Raw genomic sequence first — 20,925 nt, 5'->3', positions numbered from 1 at the left:
TCAAAGCTGTACAGAAAATTGACAAAAATGTGGAAAGCATTCAAAATACCAAAGTTTGCTAATGAGGTCCTGAAGGTGGCCTATGTCTAAATCTTCCTGACATGAAAGGGATGGGGATTTAGCTTCTGTCATAAACTGTAACTGAAGTTCCCTTTTTTTTGGTTGCCTGGTCACTAGTGAACTTTCTAGCTTCGGCTTACCCATTGAAAGGAGTCTTTCCGTGATTGCTTTTCTTAATTATTGGCTCTTTAAAAATGAGGGACCACCTTCTGTACCAATAAAGGAACCATTCAGCAACTTACTTTTACAGGCAGTACCTTTTTTCATCCAACTGGTAAGAACTGTTTTCTACTTTTATGTTCTCTACAGATGTGTTCTCTCCTTTCTGGTAAAGGGGCATATCCTTACTTCCCTATGTATTCTACTATATGTCTATACTGAGGCTTGGCCTATGTTCTGAGTATAGGATAGCTCTATAGAACCCTCCAAGTCAGAGGTGTAATGGCCTGGCCAGGTGCCTGGGGCAGCTGCCACACATGGGGGGCAGCGGTGACTTCTAGTCACCATGCTGCCAGCACAGTTGTACAGATACAGTGACAACTGTTTTTTTATCCCAGGTCCCCCCACCCTCTCACTCTTAAATAGGTGCCCTGTTTAGTATACCACTGTTCCAAGTAGCTGTAGATATATAGGATAACTGTTTGAATGTAATTCAAGAAATGAAACATTCAAAATTTCAATTCAGTTTCAAAGACTATAGTTTTACCTTGGGTTGTGTTATTTTGCTCAGCCATTTTCAGTAGTCCCTTTGCAAAATATGTTAAATAAATCATTTTATACACCTTACATTTTTGTCATATTTTCGTATCCATAAGGCCTATCTGTTCAGTAAATGAATTTTATTTCCTAAAATGGCAGCTCAAAGAAAAAAAGCAACTAACCATCAAAACCTTAATTGTCATTTCACCTTGTTAGCAGAAAGTGAGTGTGTGAACTAAAAATACCTAGGGGGGAAAAAGTGATCGGCAGCAGATAACAGCACTCTGAATAAGAGGAATGAGTCCTAGTGCATCATACAGTGAAGCGGGGTGGGGGGGAGGAATTCAGCAAGAGATAATGACATGCCACAGAATAGAAGAGACTGAAACCACAGCAAGGCAACTCATTACAAGAACAGACATAAAACCTAGAATGAATAGGAGGTCAGGAGCAGAATTGTCACTTAGGACCTCAATTTCAAGAAACAAATCATGTATGAACAAGTTGTCATGAAAGGTTATTTTTTGTCCTTTTATCAAACTTTTTATTGTATTTTGATTGATTGTCCTAAATGCAAGCAACAACAATATAGCACTAGGCAAAATTACTTTGCACCTATTCAAACAGCATATAAATAAATAAGACAGTAAAATGATTAGACAATTTAAACAATTGGAAAATAACTTTTAAAAGCCATTTTACATACTTTTTATGTGATTGGACCTTTCATGATTGTAATGGGAACTCTGTATTATCTGGAGGGTAATACATTAATTAAAATGAAGGGGTGTTTTTGGATCTTCTCCCTCCATCTCCCCCTTGGGCCAAGTTCTGTATTTATTAACATACCAAAGTGTTTTGGGTGCTCAAAATATAGGCCTGGGTCTCTGGTATACTTTAAAATGCCAGAGCATGTCCTATTTACTGTTATAAAATGATTTGTGCAACACTCATACACACACAGAGGGAGAATTGTCCCAGTGTCTGGAAACTTTCTCCTCTTTTTTTTCCCACTTTTCTTTTGAGGTTTTAAGGGATCAGTAGGGGGGGAAAGCATATTGGTTCCTTGGGTTTGGCTGTCCAGGAGTTAGGCTTGGCAGTTTAAACAGGGTTGAAACCTGGGACTTTCTAATCCTGCCAGGATTGGGCTGTGGTTGAGGTTTGCAACTTTGTGCTCCTAGGGGAGCTATGACCAAACTACCTGCAGCCCAGGTCTAGAGGGTAGGCTTGGTCTTTCCTCATTTCTTTTGATGCTCCTTTGCGCTAGTCAGGCTGTGTGGTTGGGCTGGCTGTAGCCATTAATCAACCTGGCTCCTTTTGGCATTTTTTCCTGAAGTTTTGTTTTAGCAAGCCATATAATCCAGCCCAGAAGTTTTCAGTGTGTGTGCCTGCTGTTTGGAGCCACAGTCACTTCCCACACAGAGAGACACCCTCTCCATGGGAGCAAACATTGGCATACTACTATTCCTTCAAAAGCAATGGGGGGCCCCTTGCACCACAGAAGGACCTACATTCTCTATCAGCTTCCCCAGTGCAGCTCAAACTATAAGCTCTCTTGTAGTTAGTGTTTTAAATTGCATTTGGTGTTTTTCTCTGTTTTCTGTAATAAATCTGTCTTTTGTGTTTACACTGCTTGCAAGGAGGAGGTTTGTGTTTATATGGACACACTAGTAATTCATTTAGAGTTTCTCAGGTGGTCTGGGCGGGGGTTTGAGCCAAGGTAAAATATCTTTAGTATCCCAAAATTGAACCTGGCCCTTATTGCTGCTGACTGGTGCTTGGCAGAAGGGTTACACTTGGAATAACAATTTCCCAGGTTTCCAAGAATCCTTGGAATTCTGATTGCCATTTTTTGCTCCTTTCTATGCTAACTTTACAATCAGTTTATGCTTTCTTTTGTTATATTTGCTGTAGGAATACATTGTTCTCTTCCTAAAGGTTTGTATCGTGCTTTGGCATGCTTTATATATTGCTTTTACAATGTAAATGATCTTTTTTCTTGCAGTAGGAAATCTATTATGGGGCAAAAATGATAATTAATATGTCTCCTTTAGAGGAGACATAATGCTTTTAAATCAGATTGAGATTTATTTCACTGAGGTAAGTGGACTTATTTCAGATTTACCTTAGGGATAGCTAAGATTGAAATTGCACTCTGTTGATATGCTGCATTTTTTTTTTTTTAAATTTATGATATGCTGCACTGATTGCTCATATCACTGTTGCCTTAGCTGTGAATTTCTTGTTCACACTGGTGAGGAATTACTGGAAAAGAAGTGTCATTAGGATCAGACTAACTCTTTAATGAAATGAGTAAGAGGTCCTTAAAGTAACACTGTAGTGTTTTGGTTTGTTATTTCATAATCCCCTACTGAGTTCTTATAAAGGTGCATAAACTAATAATACTGCAATCATATAGTATTTTCTGATACTGGGACATAAAACTTCATTTTTAGAATGCAGGTAAATGAAATGGTAGCTTTAAATAAGATGGATAATGAAGTGTTTTTTATTTTTATTAATAAACAACACCTAACTTTTTAAATGATCCCTTTCTCTCATTCAGTTTGTGGCCATATTCTGTTCTTCCATGTATGTATACAGATATCACTTCAAGCAGTGGAAGCTACATGCATGCATCTGAGAGCCCTTAGGTAGCAGGCTGTTTGTGGTAGCTGGGGAGTCCTAGCCAGAAGCACGTAGGAGGGAATGGAAAGCATTTGAATGAGAAGAAGCAGGAGCAAGAGGATGCTGTGCTATGGCTTCATTTTTACTGTGTACCTAGGATAACTTTTGGATTCACAGAGCAGGAAATAATCCAACAGAATTAAAAATTAAAGCCACTAAAAATGTAATGGGGAGTATGTGTGAGAGAGTGTGGATGTGTGGTTAAGGCGGTTGGAATGGGTTAGTTCCAAGTTTCTGTTCTTCTGGTTGGGGGGGGAGGGCATGGTTCCTGCTAAATATTCACTTTGTTCAGGGCACCAACAACAAGCTTGTGCTGAGCAGTACTTCATAAAGACATATCTGGAAACCCTCCAATACTCTGCCGCTAATTTATACCTATGAGGATAACAGTGACCAGGCAGGCCATGAAAATGACAAGATTTATTCCCATATGATCAATTACAATGCCTCTTAAGGATAAGTAATGTTTTTTATATATATATATATATATATATAATTTGTTATACTTCATATGCAATCTAGGAAATATACATCAGTAGCATAAATGTAAGTTTTACTGAGCTTAATAACATTTTATGCATTAGAAGTACCTGTAAAGGTTAGTCCTTAATAAGGGTACATACAGATGTTCAGGGAGGTTAGATTACATAAAAAATGGCTACCCCATCTAACTTAGTTCACTCAGGTATGGACTTTACATTTAGATTCCTAGTTATGTTGATCTACGTTCAAACTGTACAGAAGTTCAGGAAGGTTAGATTGGTCTAAAAATGGCCAATCTGGTCTAAATTAACTGTACCTCAGAGGTAGTTTAATTTAGATTGGGTCCAATCAGACTGATCTACCTGAATTCTGTACAGTTCCCATTGCAGCTCCAACCCTGGGGCTGCACTTTTCCTAACCCCTCCGTAGCACAAGGCTATTTTTAATGCCCTGGGCACTTATCTCAGCCCCAGCCCAGATGGACAATCCCCCACCTTACAGATCAGCCAACCCTTCCTGAGTTTGCCAACCTTCCATCCCTCAACCCACTCCTGGTTCTGGTTTTACCAGTGTTTGCCAGTGTTGGGAGCCCAATGGAAGTAAGTCAGGGTGGGAGTGGGGTGGGTGAGATTGGGAGGGGCATTGGTTTGCCAGGATGGAGTTGTTTATCTGGGGGTTTGGAGTGGAGGATCTTAGGAGTAGAAATAGCCGATGGTCCTGGGAGGAAGGCCTCCAATTCCACCAACCTGCCACCCCTTCAGGGACCCCGCTAGTCCCCCTGATCCTGTCAAACTCTCCTGTACCCCACCAAGCCTCCTGCAGACCTACTAGCCCCCCAAATCCTCCTAACTCTCCCTTCAGACTCTGCTAGCCCCCCTGATTCCTCCAAGCCCCCCTGCAGACTCTATTTGCCTCCTGATCCTGCCAGACCCTCCAAGACCCAACCACTCCCCTCCAAAAAGGACCTGGGGGTCATAATTGACCATAAAATGAAGATGAACCACCAGTGTGATGCTACAGTTAGCAGAGCAAACAATATACTGGCATGCATAAACCGATGCATGTTAAGCAAAATTAAGAAAGTTATTCTCCCACTCTTCGGCATTGGTGAGGCTGCAGCTTGAGTACTGTGTCCAGTTTTGGGTGCCACATTTCAAGAAGGATGTGGAAAAGATTGAGAGAGTCCAGAGAAGAGCCATTTGTATGATTAGAGGCATGAAGAACAAGCCATATGAGGAAAGGCTGACAGATATGACTGTTCAGCCTAGAAAAGAGAAGACTTTGGAGGGGATTTGATGGCAGCTTACAAATATAACAGGGAAGAGCATCAAAGGCTAGGTGAACAACTATTCACCAAAAATGCTGTAGGGAAAAACTAGGAGCAATGGTCATAAACTCCTAGAAGAAGGTTTCAGACTGGATATAAAGAAAAACTTTTTCATGGTTCATGTGACCAGATTCTGGAATAGGCTTCCAGTGAGGGTGGTGCAGGCACCTACCCTGGAGATCTTCAAAAGGAAACTGGACTCGCACCTTGCTGGGGTTATTTGGCCCCAACAGCCTTTCCTGCCCAGAGCAGGGAGGCTGGACCCTCACAAGGTCCCTTTCAGCCTTAAACTTTTGTGAATCTGCACCCCATTTGGCTCTCCCCCAGTTCACTAAAGCCTCCCCAAGACTCCACGTGCTATCACGATCCCCCAACTCCCCCCCATCCTGACTTACCTTAGATTGGGTGGCCAATTTTAACTTGAACCCACCTCCCTGAATGTTTCTACATACACTAAGAACACTTTTACACATGCTCCAGAGGTGGGGGGGAAGGGGGACAGAGAAGGCACTCTAGTTGAAGTGCCACTGCGTCTCATGTATCAGCATCCCCATGCTTAAAAATGGAGAAGGGGGTGCTTGAACTAAAGCTCTTTTGAGCTTCTGTAGCTTAAATGCCCCTGCTGTCATTTTTAAGTGCAGGGACACAAGATGTAAGAGGCTGCTGGAGTGCAGTAATTACTGCTCTCCAGCAGACTCTATTATTCACATTGATTAATTACAGACTCAATTCCAGTGCATCATAGCAGCCTCTACACTCATGTATAGGCTCCCTAAGACATTCTAGGCAAGTCAGTAAACACAGGTAAATATACCTGTGGGTCAAAACTATGAGACACAGAAGAACTTTTGTCGAACATATTATTTGTCAGTTGGTTGATGCTAAGATGAGTTGTGTGGGAGAGGGAAGAATCTAGCAAAAGAGAGAACCACTCAGAACCAGTTGGAATAGCTCCACTGATTTCACTGGAGTAGCACTGATTTCTACTTGTGGAGGATGTGGTTCAGAATCCACAGGACAGCATTTTTGCTTTTCTGCTTTCTCCACTCATCATCATTCCTCTCATCCGTGTTTGTTTATTTATTTATTTTGGTATTTTTTCCTCCTCTCTCCTATTTGTGGCATTCACAGTAAAGAATTATTATTTTTTTCATTTTTAAAATCCAATTTTAAGTAAAATGTTAAAATTAAGTATGAAATAACAGGTTATTTTAAAAAAGGAACTCTTATTCCTCTCCCACTTCCCCAAAGTGGAAGACACCTTAAAAATGTACTTTGCCTGTGGCTCCAGAAGAAGTAAATCCTTTGGTAGCTATTGCCTCCTTCCATATACCAATGAGAGCTGCATAATTCATGTGAAGCAAGTTATTCAGCCAAAAAGTGATCTGCAGAAGGAAAAGGAGAAACACTTCTTTTATTATTATTATTTTTTATAACTTGATATTACTGCATTGGAGATAAACTGCCTCAAATTCCAACTTTCAAAACTGGAAAACTAATAAAAAGTAGATGTCAGTGGCCAGATTTAGCTTTTTCATTACTTTTTGAATCACTGTTAAATACAAGAGTTGCTAATGTAATAGCATTTCCACACCATTTTGTAGTAGATTTTTTTGGATGCCGGGTTCTGGTTATGGAAAGTGTATGGAAGGGACTTAAGATCAAATTTTACCTTTTGCAATATTTTATCCTATCAGTCCAGCAGCAGAACCTCAACTTGTGTAAACAACCATCATTTCATTAGCACCCCACCCATTTTGAAAACATAGCTGTTTTGATGCACAAGAAGTACATTTGGCAGTCTGGCTACTCCTATAGTGTTAATTATTCTCTTTGTATCCACAATTCCATACAAGTATCAGAAATATCTTTATTTCTTTTATGAATAATTTTCAACAGTGACAACGAAGGAATCCCAAATCTATGTATAATGCAGGTAAATTTAAGACTGAAATGAGTGTCATCCCTGGAAATTAGGGATATTTGCAAGCACTGTGTCTTGTCCAAACACCTTTCACTCAGTTAATGGTGCTACTGGGTTATAATTTGGACAGCCTGAACTGCAGATCTCCATCAGTTTTAGCAGAGGACATCCAGAGGTTTAAATGTTCCCAAGAGATTGGCTCTTAACATATGCATATCATTTCTGGGTTTGAGTAGATATTACAGGAAGCTCTCACATTTGGTAAAGTGTTTGAAGTCTGATCTCGTATTCCTGTAAAGACAAAACTCTACTGAAGAAGCCAGGCATGATATTATAGTGCAGAATTAGGCCCAACACAAAGAAAGTACCAGCATGACGTGAGTAAGGGAGATTGTTACGAATTCTCTGCAAAAGGAGGACCAGGTTGAAGTCTTAGTTTTCAATCACTTTAAAAAAGTTTTAAAAACAGAACCAATAAACCCCCCCCAGAAAAACCAAATAAAAACTGAGTGCATGTTTTTTTAGTGCTGACTCCTTTATTTGCAATCAGATATGAAAGAGGTATTTTGCCATGGTCCATTGGACAGAATGAAGAACAATGCCCTCCCCAATGTCATTGTCCATTGATGTATTCGGTGATTGCTACTTTCTGATTGAGAATACATTCAATCTCATAGCAGGCAGAATTTCATCTGGCTGAATGAGCTGTTGAAGTGGAAGATTTCCCATTTAGCTGGATTTAGGAAAGTGCCTTGGGAGTTTTCATAGAATGATTAAAGTAGGTGCAAAAAAACTCTTTCTGTGAAAAATGTGAGTCAGGATAAGCGAGTCCTCTAGGAGAGCTTTCTTTTATGTTGTCCTTTTTTAGCAGATTGAAAACACTATCTGTGAAGGGTCAAACCTAAGTGAAAATTATTTTGTGGGTCTAGTCAAGTTCGAACTTTTGAGCTCACCAGCCTAATTTACTGACACAAAGTGCTGAATATTCAAATGTTTTTTGGAAACTTGCTCAAACTCAAGCACTCCAGGAACATCTAAACATACATATTAATGCAACACAACAAACTCCAGCACTTATCGTGCCAGAGTTTGTTGCTCCTTGGTGCTGTGTTTACATGTGTGCTCGGGACCACAGTGCATTGAGCCAGGCTGGAGCAGCCCCAACTGACAGGGGGCCCCAGGGGTCAGCTTGCCAGCCCAGGGCTGCTGCGACCTTGCTCAACATGCTGCAGAGGGACCTGGCTGGGGCACGAGTGCTCCAGTGTGGGGCTTGCTGGCAGGCAGCCCCCACACTGAAGCACTCTCATACCCCAGTCCGTCCTGTCAGCATCTACACATGTGCTGCTGCACATAAAAAAAATGCCACAGTGGAGTTTATTAGTTTTCTGCACCCTAGTAGGGCCGTGTGTAGATGCTGAGGTGTTTATTAGAGAGCTAATTAGTTTACTGTGCAGTAAACGTCTCATGTAGATGTACTCTCCAAGAAACAAATTTTCAGAAGTGTGTATTCGAATGTGCCCACCTAATTTATGGGACAATGCTGCCAGGAATATTAAAACCAAAAAAAGAAAAGAAAAAGAAAACCAGAATGTTGTTTATCTGGGGACAAGAGCTAACCCATCTAGAATGTATTCATCTTTCTAGCTCTTCTTTCAAGCTTCTTGCTTACACTTTTAACCTTCATACATTCCCATGAGGTAATTCCTTACCCCAGACACAATATCTTAATGTTAATTAATTCTAAAAAAAATTCTTTTTTAACTCATGCCACCATGAGTTTAAAATGATTCCGTCAAATTGCCAACTACCTGAGATTTGTCAACAAACTGACACGTGAGGAAAGGAGAGCTTGCTACCTTCAGAGATATTTGGACACAATTTGTGGAGCAGCTCAGGAAATGGTACATTCTAGGAATATACCTGACGATTGATGAGCAGCTCCTCATTTTCAGGGGTTGCTGTCTCTTCAGTCAGTATAGGCCCAGCAAGCCTGCCAAATATGGCTTGAAAATGTGGTGGTGCTGTGATGCAGCAACATCATTCCCCCTGTCTGGAGACATCTACCTGGGCAAGTAACCAGAATCTCCATGCCAAGGTAATTTTGGTACCCAGGTTGTTGAAAAACTGGTTCATCCCTGGTACAAGACAGGAAGGAATATTGTGGGTGACAATTTCTTCACAAGTACTGACCTGGCAGAAAGACAGCTACAGAAGGATTTGATCTATGTGGGTATGATTTGGAAAAACAAGGCCGACATCCCAAACAAAATGCAAGCAAATTGAAGAAGGGTAATTTTTTCATCCATTTTTGCTTTTGATGGGGAACTCACCCTACTTTCCTGAAGTCCAAAGTTGTGCTGTTGCTGTCAAGCATGCACCATTACCTGTCAGTAGGTGGAGAGCAAAGAAAGCCGGACATCATTCATGACTACAGTAAAAACAAGGGTGGGGTAGATAACCTTGACTTCTTAATCCATATGACCACTTGCAGATGGAAAATCAGCAGATGGCCAATGACACTATTTTTCAATATGCTGGATGTGGCTGCATGTCCAGCCTCATCATTTGGCTCAGCCACAATGCAAACTGGAAGCAAAGATCATATTTAAGAAGATGGTACTTTTTTTGGCAGGAGCTTGGAGAACAGTTGATTGATGGACAAATAAAATGAAGAATGATGGATACACATAATCTGTCTAATAGGGCTGTGTGAAATGGCTATGTTTCATTTCAGTTTCAGATGCAACCATTTTGGAGGACAGTGATTCGTTCTGGTGTTTCAGATCATTGTTCAGTTTCAATTCAGCCGAATCTGTTTCGGAGTTTTGTTGCTGATTCAGAGATTCAGATCGGCTGGGGAGAGGCAGGCACAGCTGGGCAGCTACAGGTTTTCCTGCAGCTCCTCTGGCTGTGCCTGCCTCTGCCTCAGTGGGGAGAGCTGTGGGAGAAGCCCCCCAAGGCTGCCCTGCCCAGCCCCATCCCCTGCCTGGCCCCAGCCTCCCGGCACTTTGAAAGGAGGGTTGCGGGTCTGTGCCAGACTGTTCCCGGGGGACATGTCCAAAACATTTCCAAAATATTTTGGACAGTTTCATTTCATTTTGGAGATGTTTCAGAGCCTTCCATTTTGTTTTGCATTCAGTCTTTCAGGCACCAAAACGGGCTGAAATATCTCTGAAATGAAATGTCTGCTGAAATTCGCACAGCCCTACTGACTACGTCCATCAAGTTTGGTATGACTTCACTAAATTACAAATTGCCACAACACACCCTAGTAGAACCTTCTGCAAGCATGAGTAGACGTTGTGCTTCTTGTCCAAGGGCAGATGACGGCAAAATACAGAAATGATGCAAAGATTGTAACTGATTTGCTTGTGTGCACCACAGTACATCACTGCTGCTTTGAGAGGAATGCAATATATAGTTAAAATAGTTAGGAAATGTTTTTGGAAGTAATTGTTAGTTGGAAAACACTGTGAACTGCAGACTTAGCAAATTGTTCATTCATGTTTTGAAGCGCTAAAAAAAGTTTAAATGTTCATAGTTCTAGTTACATAATATTTTGGGTTCAAATCATCATACTCTTTTAAACAATCTGCATAGTTAATAAATAGGTTTTGGTACATTTATACCATTGTCACAGGTTCCATTTTGTTCATGTGGGTGGGGTAATCAGTTATCCTATGAGACCAACAGTGTCGAATTGCAGGGTAACAATTTACCCCATGAGAACAGCAACGGTTATGGTTTCATGAGAATGGATGGGGGGTAAGCATGGAGAAAAGAGTCATTTATTCCTTTCTTAACTTGGAGCAGCATAACTGTAAACAACATTATGTGAATCAAGAGTTAGCAGTAAGATATCGTAAAGTTATCAGATCCATAATGTATAGGGTAGCTGCATTCAATTCTGTGCAAGGACTAAAATGAAATGCTGCTCTTAACAGCTGTTATATTCTGTTCTATCAACCACAAGTTAGTTTTGTTCCTTTCATTGTGGATAAATTAAAAGGAACAGAATAATACAATACCAGAGTAATCCCACTAGTCTCCATACAATTATTGTGTATTGACTTCATAATAAATTAATGTAGAAAGTTGTAGGTACAGCTCAACAAATTAGAATGCAGTATCATTCACATCTTAGAAGATACCAGCAGGGAAGCAGGACAGCTTCAGCTTCCAGGAGTGTTTAACTTTCCACATGGACTTTTGGGCCACATCCAGACAAGCAGGGGCATGTGGTTTGTGGTGCCACATATCCCAGTGGCAAAAAGAAGCCCTGGGAAAAAAACATGGTGTGGTGCATATGACACGAGTGTGCGCCAGCAGACACAGAGGTTTGGTGTTCTAGGGAGATGCTCTGGCTGCCAGCTACCAACAAGTTTGCCACTGCTAGCACATGCCCCTGCACATCTGAATGTGTCTTTAAAGGGTAAAGTGAGGTTAGAAATGAATCCCCTATCCCAGAACAGGAGACTAACAATGTTAAACAGTGATAAATTATCTGTGTTGAAGCAACTAAAGGAAGAACTTGAAAGTCTGCAAAGAAAGACATTTGTTACATACATTTGAAATTAACACTGAGTGGATCAGCAGGCTACTAGTGCTGAAAACAGTTAGATAAATTGAGGATCTCTGCTGATCCAGAGCCACTTAAGAGAGCACTAACGAAAGCTCACTCCCCATTATCACCAACTAACTATCCAGGACTAAAATACTAACAAATATTTAATGTAATGGCAAGAATGATTCTGACCATTGAGCTAGATAAGCTGTCCAAACATCTCACAATTTTTGCCATGTTTTTCAACAGGTAGGAATGGCTATTTGCATCAGCCCATCCAAGTGAATGCTGAACCAAATATCAGCAGTACTCTGAGGCACCAGGATTGTTTATTGTTGAAGATGAAGAAGCCTAGGCAGAGACAATAGAGGATCATACTCCACAACTAAACAGGTGCTGGAGTAGATTATGAAGCTGAGAAAAATTGTGGTTCTATATAAATATTTATTGACTTTTGAGGCCCTCTGATGGACCTTGAGAGATTGAGATCCACTAAGGAAATGAACAGATGAAATGATGTGAAGGGAGTTCAGAAATCTGTACTGATGACTGACTTCCTTTCTCAGCTTTTCACAATCTGCTCCAGTTACTGTGAGCCCTTGAGACAGTTAACGCATAATGATGTAGCAAGGATTTGAAAAAGTGAGGAGAATAATATGCAAGACACCAATCCTAAAGTACTTTAGTTCTGCAGAGCCTTAGAGCTCCAATGTGATGCCTCAGGAGGCAGTCTAGGAACAGCACTGATGGAAAACCAATAGTCCATAGCATTTTCTAGTAGAGCCTTGATGGACACAGAAAGAAAATATGTACATATAAAAAAGGCGTGTTTTCTGGAATGGAACGATTTAGACAGTTCATCTTTGAGCATAAGGTGGATGCACAATCTGATAACAAGCCACTGGGAGGCATCAGGGTGTAGCCACGTGCACCCAACTGACAACGGTGCATGTTATTGAAACTGCAGCTTGATGATGTGAAGGTCTACTAGTGGCAGGATACATTGAGCAGGGAATACCTCACAAATAGAATCTCATTACTGTTCTATCAACATGTCACAATACTTTGAGTATTAGATAGGAAGTTCCAAAAAAATATTGAATGGTACCAGGAGTAAAATGGTTTCCCCTCCTAGCTTGGCTATATCACAAGGAGCAAGTGCCACAGGAGTTTAATTTCCACTCCTAGATGAGGAATCAGCAGTGCACACAGCATAGGATTGTGCTCAAAGGGGATTAGGCAATAGTCTCCATAAATATATTCTTTCCGCCTGCATATAGAAGCATACCTTAGATGACCCAGGGAGTATATCTACTGGTCCAATATGAATGCTTTGTTGGAAGGGTATGACGTATATGACCAAGGAGAACAAGGCAACACAAGGAGCATTTTTACCCTCATAAATTCCCATTCTGGCTTTAGGACTAGGTGAAGTCTGACCTTCTAGTAATATGAACTACAAAGTCACAAGAGATTATTACTCCAGTTTCTGAGGGTAGATTACTTGAAGAATACTCATGTAAGACCTGTGGTCTTGTAGATAAAGGTACATTTTGCAAGTTATGGCCTACCTAATACAATATACTCAGGTGATGGCAGTATTTTTCAGAAGAATTCAAGTAAGCTAGCACAAGGTATCCTCCTCTGGTACCTTGAAGACAAAAAGGAAAATACAGGCAGAGTTAGCAATTAAGGCCATAAAAAAAACTAATGGAAACAAACAAAAATATACAGAAAGGGATGCTTACCTACCAAAGTCACCCAGTTGCACTGCATCTTCTTAGGGACGAGATAGAAGTATAGTACCAAGACTGACCAGAGAATCAAGATTTTTGCTTCCTACCAAAGGTAAGGTGCTGTAGTGCAGCAGAAATATTGCATGAAGAAAGTGCCAAACTATAAGCAGATGCCTTATTGTAACAAAGGAGCCAGAAGGATGCTCTGCACAGCAACTGGTTTGGGTGCCACCACCCTATCGACTTGTATGAATGAATGAGTAGGGTTTTATCATGGGAATAGTATCTTTCTGATGATTTATAACACTGAAAGAAAAAAAACACAAAACAAAAAAATATTTTTGCAAATTTTGATAGAGCTTTTAAAGGCATAACAGTCAGAACATGTACAAGTACAGTAAATAGTATGTACAGTAAACTCAATAGCACCATAAGGGAATTGATTACTTATATTTCTAAATACCATTGCTGATAAAAGCATAGCATTGATTTGTGGTCGGGCACTGGTGGTGAGTTCATTATGTGAGATGTTATATAGACCCCTCATGAAAAGCTGGTTTCTTCCTCAAAGTCCTAACAGTATAAATGGATACCAATGCAATTTCCTGGTATGACAGGATGAATTGATAAATGAATTAATAAATTCAATATGTTAAATATGCAGAATTATATGGAATAAATGTATACCTGATACGTATAGTGCTGATATCCTTGAGGTAAATTATAGAACCTGCATATAACCTGGAATTTGGATTCATTTGTATATAGTTGGGATAACAGCGTATCACCAGCATGTCTTCACTCAGGTTAAGACCCTGTGGACATGGACCAATGTTCTATCTGAAGCACTTGAAGTGTCTTTGAAGCACTACAAAAACGTTCACACCTGCTGAAACCCTTCAACAATAATTCCTGAAAAAGGAACATTTTTGAAGTGCTTCACATTGAAGCACTTCCTGAAATGCCTGTTCTGTCCTGCAGAGTGCAAGAAGGGGGTTGTTCAGTACATAGACATCTTGCCGTTCTCTACTCCCTAAAGAACAGGGTGGACAGCCATTGAGTGCTCTTCGGTATGCTTGGTTGTCCTTGGGAACTTCTGGAGACTAGAGGCCAAGAGGCACACCGGGAAAACACCTCTCCTACATGGCCATTTTGAAATGCTCTGGAGTAGGGGCTATATGTCTGCATGTTGCTGAAGCACCCTGAATTTTAATATTGAATTAGCACTTCAAATGACTGTGTCCCACTACCCATTCTCTTGTGAAGAGTTCTTGACACAAATATTACAACTACAAATGATTAAGCTTGAGGAGGGAAAAAAATAGTAGTCCAGTTTCTTCCTCGTGGTTTTCCTGTGAAGTAATTGCCAAATTGGGTGGATTTTGAGTGTGGCAGGGCACTGTGTGTCCTGCCACTTTAAGGCCCTGGAGCTGGCAGCCTCCAGGTGGCTAATGAGGGCAGCCATTTTAGATTCAGGGATGCCCATATAAGCAAGGCAGTTTCTCTGCCTAGAGGCAGGCAACAACACCACCTGGCCAGAGAGGGGCTGAGTTTCATCTGGAGCTAAGGGAGAACCTGTAGGAGATGGTAGGAAACTCCTGGTCCTGGGTATGACCTAAAACTACACCCTGCCAGGAGTGGGTGGCCTGGGAGCCCCCAGGAAATGCCAGGCCAGTGATCACCCCAGTGAAAGGTGGATCGGGGCACTGTAACCCCTAGCCCTCACCTTTGGGTGGGTTGCGTCCCATTGGAGGTAGTCATGGGGGTCGTGTTCCATTGGAGGTAGTTGTGGGGGTGCAAGCCCTGAGAAGGAGAATGGAGAGTTGGAGGCCAGGTGTGGCTGAGGCTGCCTGAGCCCTGTGGGGGTTCAAGACCCCGAGCTGGAGAGTTGGGGCCAGGCACGGCTATGGCCACCTGAGCCCCCCTGAGGAGGGAAGCCCTGAGACCCTGAGTAGAGGGGATGCAGTGAGAAGCCCCAGTGTGAGGGGGCAGCGCTGTGGAGCCCCAGTTGAGAGGGGGCAGTGATCAGAAACCCCAGGGAGAGGGTGATGGGGAGCCCAATGAAGGGAGAATGGGAGCTCAGCCAGAGAGAGCGAGAGGTGAGTCCTGAGCCAGATAAGTCCTCCACTGTTGGGAGGCAGAGTGTGGGTCAAAGATAACATCTGTAGTAGTACCATGACCTGCTGCCCAAGGCGAGGTGTAAGAGTCCCCTGTGAGACCCTGAGGCACCAGTCATGGTGTGAGGTACCTCAGCTCCCCATGTCAGCAGGGCAGAAAATGGGCAGTCTCCCACTTATTACCAACTAATTAATCAATTAAGATCAAGGCGTGGTGGGCAAGAAGATGGGCGGTTAGCCCAAGAACAGGTGGGCGGGCTGTGTGGAGATCGGCCCCGAGCAGGCCCCATGTTACATTGAGTACTGTCATATATTCATTGGGAGTAACAGAAAGGCATTTTTAAAACAATCTAAATGGGTTGCTCAGTTATAGTCATCCAGTTTTGAAATGGGCAGTGCTAAGTTATGTTTCCAAAGAATAAAGGGATTTTTAATATAAAGTCTGTTGCTAGGGATGGCCAATGTGGGCATGAACACTGGATATTGATTAACAGGGGACAGGATGGGGCAGGGATGGACACTAGAATGGCTGCATCCTGATGGCTAGTCTGCCAGCTACAGGCTTGGTTTATGTGGAGAAGGTTTGAGGATGGCAGTGATGTCAGGGAGATTCTTAGGTCCCAGCAGCTATGTTTTGGGGAAAAGGAATGGGGGTGAAGACAGGGAGGTATGCCACCCTACACAGTTAGGGGGTTTATTTCTTTTCTCAGCATGGCTTTTGGTGGAACTTATGGTGGGGGCAGGTGAGAGGTCATGCATTAAAGACTGTGGAATAATTAGATATTACAGTGGCAGGGGCTATGTAAGTTGATGAGAGTTAGTGCTTTCCTATATTAGGGATTGTTTTTTCTTGAGCAGAAGCTTAATGGGGTAATACTGTGAAGTGCAGTCCTGCTAGGGTTATTAATGTTTTTCCATACCTCATATGGTAGGAAAGGAATAGGAAAATTATGTTTCTCCCTTGAATCTCTCAGAATTCTCCTTCCATGCTATTGGATTTCTGTATCTGAAAAGGCATTCATCCAGGAAGAAGAGAAGGACTGCAATAGATAGTCTTCTATTTATCCACATTATACACATGTAGATTTCAGGGCATAATTTAATATATATGAAGTAATAGGGGTCTTTTTCAAATCCCATTAAAAATCAGTTGAGAAATATCCATTTATTTTAATGTGCTTTGGCTTAAATCAGGGGTGGGCAAAGTGTGGCCTGTGGCCCGGATGCAGCCCACCAGGCCACTTTATCCGGCCCACAGGGGCCTTAAAAGATGTAGAGAATTAATATATATCTGCTCCTGACTGCCTGTCATGTGGCCCTTGATGGCTTGCCAAAACTCAGTGAGTGGCCCTCCACCTGAAATAGTTGCCCTCCCCAGGCTTAGATCCTTGGTCCATTAGTACACCAAAAATATTTTAATACATTATACTTTTTCTTGCTCATTTTCCCCCGGTGTCTGTGTTTTACAGCATGAATAAAATGTCAAAACTTTAAAAAAATAAAGCACTGAGTCAAAAGTCTGTGGGAATCTTGTGCCCTGATTGGCCTGCTGAAGATTTGCATAAGGAGCTGTTCAGAGGAGAAAAACAGTAATTACAGATCTGAAAACAACAGTACCTTTTGCAGTGATATGTCTCACGGGCAGACACAAACTGAGCTATAGTGATGACTTGCCATAGTTGAATAATTAAAAGCACACATTATATGGACAGGCTAATTAAATTGTAATGTACATAATTACTTTGGACATCTAAAATAGTGAAATATGGTGATACAGAACCCATTGGCCTTTCTTTCTCATCTTCTGTTTCTCTAAATCGCGTTTGGGTTTTTTTCCCTCTAGATATAGCATGTAGCCTGTCATGAATTTTTTAGTGTTTGTTGTGGACTGTGAAGTTTGGAGCGAGGTAAAAAATTTGGTTGGGTAGATGGAATATTTTAATTATGCATTTACTGGAAGAGGTTGGGAGAATTCACAATTTTTACCATGCTGTTAAGTAAAAAAAAGAAAAATCTCCTATGCTACCCTTTTTGATAATGCCAAGAAATCTTCTTAAATAAATAAAAAAGTCACCATGGGTTATAATATACCCAAAGCATAGTCGTTTAAACTGCATTATCACTTAAAATTAAAACTTAAGACACTAAACTTGTAATTTTCTGCTATAAATTAAACATGAGCTGACAATTTTATAGCAGTTTCAAATAGGTCATCCATCAGCTGATGGATACAATGTGGATTTTATATCACTATCAAATGTATGTTTTAATCAATTAAAACTACTGTTATTGCTCCTGAAAAGTAATATATGGACAAGTGGCCCCATTTTAGGTTTATTAGAATTCACAACTTAATATAAAAATGAAAAAAGAAATAGGTGGTATGATGTATTGTATTTGATGTATTGTCAAAGCATAGAGGTGCTTAGAAAATTATTTTATAACATAAATTTTAAAAAGCATTTTTTTTTAAGTAGAGAAAGGGAATCAGGTAATGCCAAGGTAGCATAGGATCTAAGAGAAGGGATCATTAGAGAAGATTTAGATCAGCAATTTATATTGGCAAGCTCCTCTTTATTTTTAATAATCCATTTTAATAATGTTTTTGTTTGTACTTCACTCATTCTTTAAAGAAAGGTGCATTCTTATTAGCTGACATGACCATTTAAAAGCACAGCTTTACAATTAAATAGAGCTCTTACACCAGAGTCAGTACATATTTTTGGTACCTAGGATGGTATTTGGTATGTTCTAACATTATTTAGTTATTTTTTAAAAACAATTATATAGCTTAATATTGTATTTTTTTTTAGATATTTTCCTATGTTAGAAAATAGTGAATGATTGATTGCTTATTTACTATAGAATCACTATTTTGCTCATTACTTTTTCCAAGCAGCTTCTCTAATATGGTAACTGGAATTAAACAAACATGCAAAAGAAAATCCAAAATTTATTTTCATTAAACAATACAACCTTAAATGTTTTAGAGGCATAAACTTTTCTTATCAAAATATGTTTCAAATTTATAGCTAAATGATTTATTTAACTGTGGTTTTAACTACAGCCATTGAATTAAATAGATCATTTTAGGTTAGCTTGGGAACATTTTTAACTATGCTTAGTTGAAAATGACTGGAATTCAGATTCCTAAATATCTCAAAATGATGACAGTCTCCTATGTTACTTGTGCTATCCTCCCTGCTTGCTTTTATTCATAGGGAGGGAGATGTTTTTCCTACATTTTCAACTCCTAGTTGATTGTTCACCTGTGAATGTATGAATCCAGATGAAGAAAATATGCTCTCTGTACTATATAAGAGCTACAGCTGCAAAGCTAGTTTAGCATGTCAGCAAACTCTGATTCTATGCTTAACTAGTGACTTCCACCACTTCAGTGGTGTGACTTTCTTTAAAACATCATCAGCAAATATGCACTGTGAAATGGTTCACCTCAGCTCTGAAATGTATTATGGTCTGCATGACTGATGGACAATTATTAGATGCCCTTGTCATAGCAGAAGCAGAATCTTCTGCTTGGGTATCTATTGTGGTTCTCCAGGGTTAAGAATATTCTCAAAAAAATGAGCTGCAGCAAGTGTATGATATATCCTTTTCTTTATTTTCTGCAGACCATATATACAGTACGTGGCCTATTGTGCCATATTTAGAAGCTTGACCTCAAAAGTTATTTTATTCTGTACTGGTTCTTTATATACAGTAGCATAGTTTGCAATTCAAAACATTTCATAAAGGCTTTTGGATTTAGCATATTTATTGTTATTTAAATCTTTAGAAATTATAATTAGTTTAGTTCATCCTGTATTGTGTATTACATTCAGATTTCATTTTAAAGAGCTTTATTTTAAAGAAGAGAACCTTAATGGAATCTAAATAGTAAAAACCCAGTTTAAATTTGAACAAACTGGATTTTTACTTTTATTAGAAAAAGTTTAAATTTTTGATGGAGACTTCATGTGTGATGTCTGGCTGCCTTGGCTGGCAGTGCCACATGGGGCAATGTCACTGGTTGCACCAGCAGTGTTGTGGTAGCTGGTCTGGCAGCAAAATTGCATCTATCTTTTTTTTTTTTTGCAATGCCCCCTATCTCTACCCCTGCTGCTCCTGGGTCACTGTCTAGGGGTAGTACTCCAGTTGCCCCCTCTTCATTACTATTGATTTTTTGGGAGTCAAACTTCAAGTATCCTATGTTTTAATGTTCTAATTCTCATTTGCAGTCATCATAAGAATTTATTCTTAGGGATTTATTTAGATTGCAAACAATAATAGAAATACAAAAAAGTGTATTTATTCAATAATGTAATAAAAACACTCCAGCACCTTTTAAAAAATTGAAGTGTCATTTTTCTCTTTAGTGCTGATGATGGCATCTATTAAAGTTTTTATAGTGCCTGTAACCAATAACTGAGGGAAATATGATCATACATTGTTAGAGAACCAATATTTTTTTCTGAGAATCATTTGTTCACTGAAAATTTTAGTTTAGGGTAGATGAAACTATTTGCAATTTTACCCAAATACAATGAATAGTTAGAGGCAAAAAACAATGGTTTGTTTTGGCATTTCTGAAGTGAAATATTTCACTGTTTTGGATTAGATCCACAAGGGAACTTAAGTGTCATTTATGAAACTGAGGAGGAGAAAGAGATGTTGCAGTGCTTCTGCTGCCCAATGAGTAGCACATGTACTCACTATGTAGAAATACAATGATTCACAGCAGTGATTATAAGCTGGATGCCCCCAGTTCCTGTTGAGCATCCTAACTGAAAACCTGAATATTCTGGGGTAGTGGACTCTATACTCCATGTCAAAAATGGACAAATATTAAATATTCATTTGGCAGAGAGAAAGAAAGTGATGTTATCGCTGAACTAAAAAAAGGAATTATTCACAGTTCCAAATTAGATGAACTTGAATAGAGGTGGCAATAGTACATGTTAGCCTATTGATTCTTAAATGTCTTCAGTAAATTTTTTCCCATGGATAATGTTGGCTCCTATCTTCAGTCCTAAATATTTGTAGGTTCCCTGATGTTACTTGTTTACATTCAAAAGGCAACATTTAATCAACTTGCTCTAATGTGTTGCACCTTGTAACCGGGGTACACTTGACCTGCGAGCCTGGGTCGGCACGACCGGCTTGGCGCAGAAGGGATAGATGACCGGACAGGTGGGGAGTAGCAGCGAGTAGGAGTCAGGCAGCTTGAAGGGTATTGGTTGTATGAAAGGTTTATTGTACTTACGCTACCGATGGTCACAGCGTAGGCAGGATAGCTGACTTGTTCAGTTACAGTGCATAAAACAGAA

The 20,925-nt window shown here is 40.2% G+C and overlaps 1 long non-coding RNA gene across 2 annotated transcripts in view; it reads left to right on the top strand.

Moving 5' to 3' along the window:
• Nucleotides 1-20,925, top strand: part of LOC109307057 — a 326,340-nt gene that overhangs the window by 170,380 nt on the left and 135,035 nt on the right. The window contains exon 2 of one of the 2 annotated variants that reach the window (XR_002100153.1): nt 11,995-12,138. This is a non-coding gene — a long non-coding RNA (uncharacterized LOC109307057). Of the gene's footprint in view, nt 1-11,954; nt 12,139-20,925 lie in introns of those variants that run through there. The other variant, XR_002100152.1, reaches the window with a different exon arrangement.

Source organism: Crocodylus porosus, unplaced genomic scaffold (genome assembly GCF_001723895.1).
Source record: "Crocodylus porosus isolate Cpor-Errol unplaced genomic scaffold, CroPor_comp1, whole genome shotgun sequence".
Taxonomy (NCBI): domain Eukaryota; kingdom Metazoa; phylum Chordata; order Crocodylia; family Crocodylidae; genus Crocodylus; species Crocodylus porosus.
Note: the sequence above shows the minus strand (reverse complement) of the source record. Positions and strands in the feature narration are given on the sequence as shown.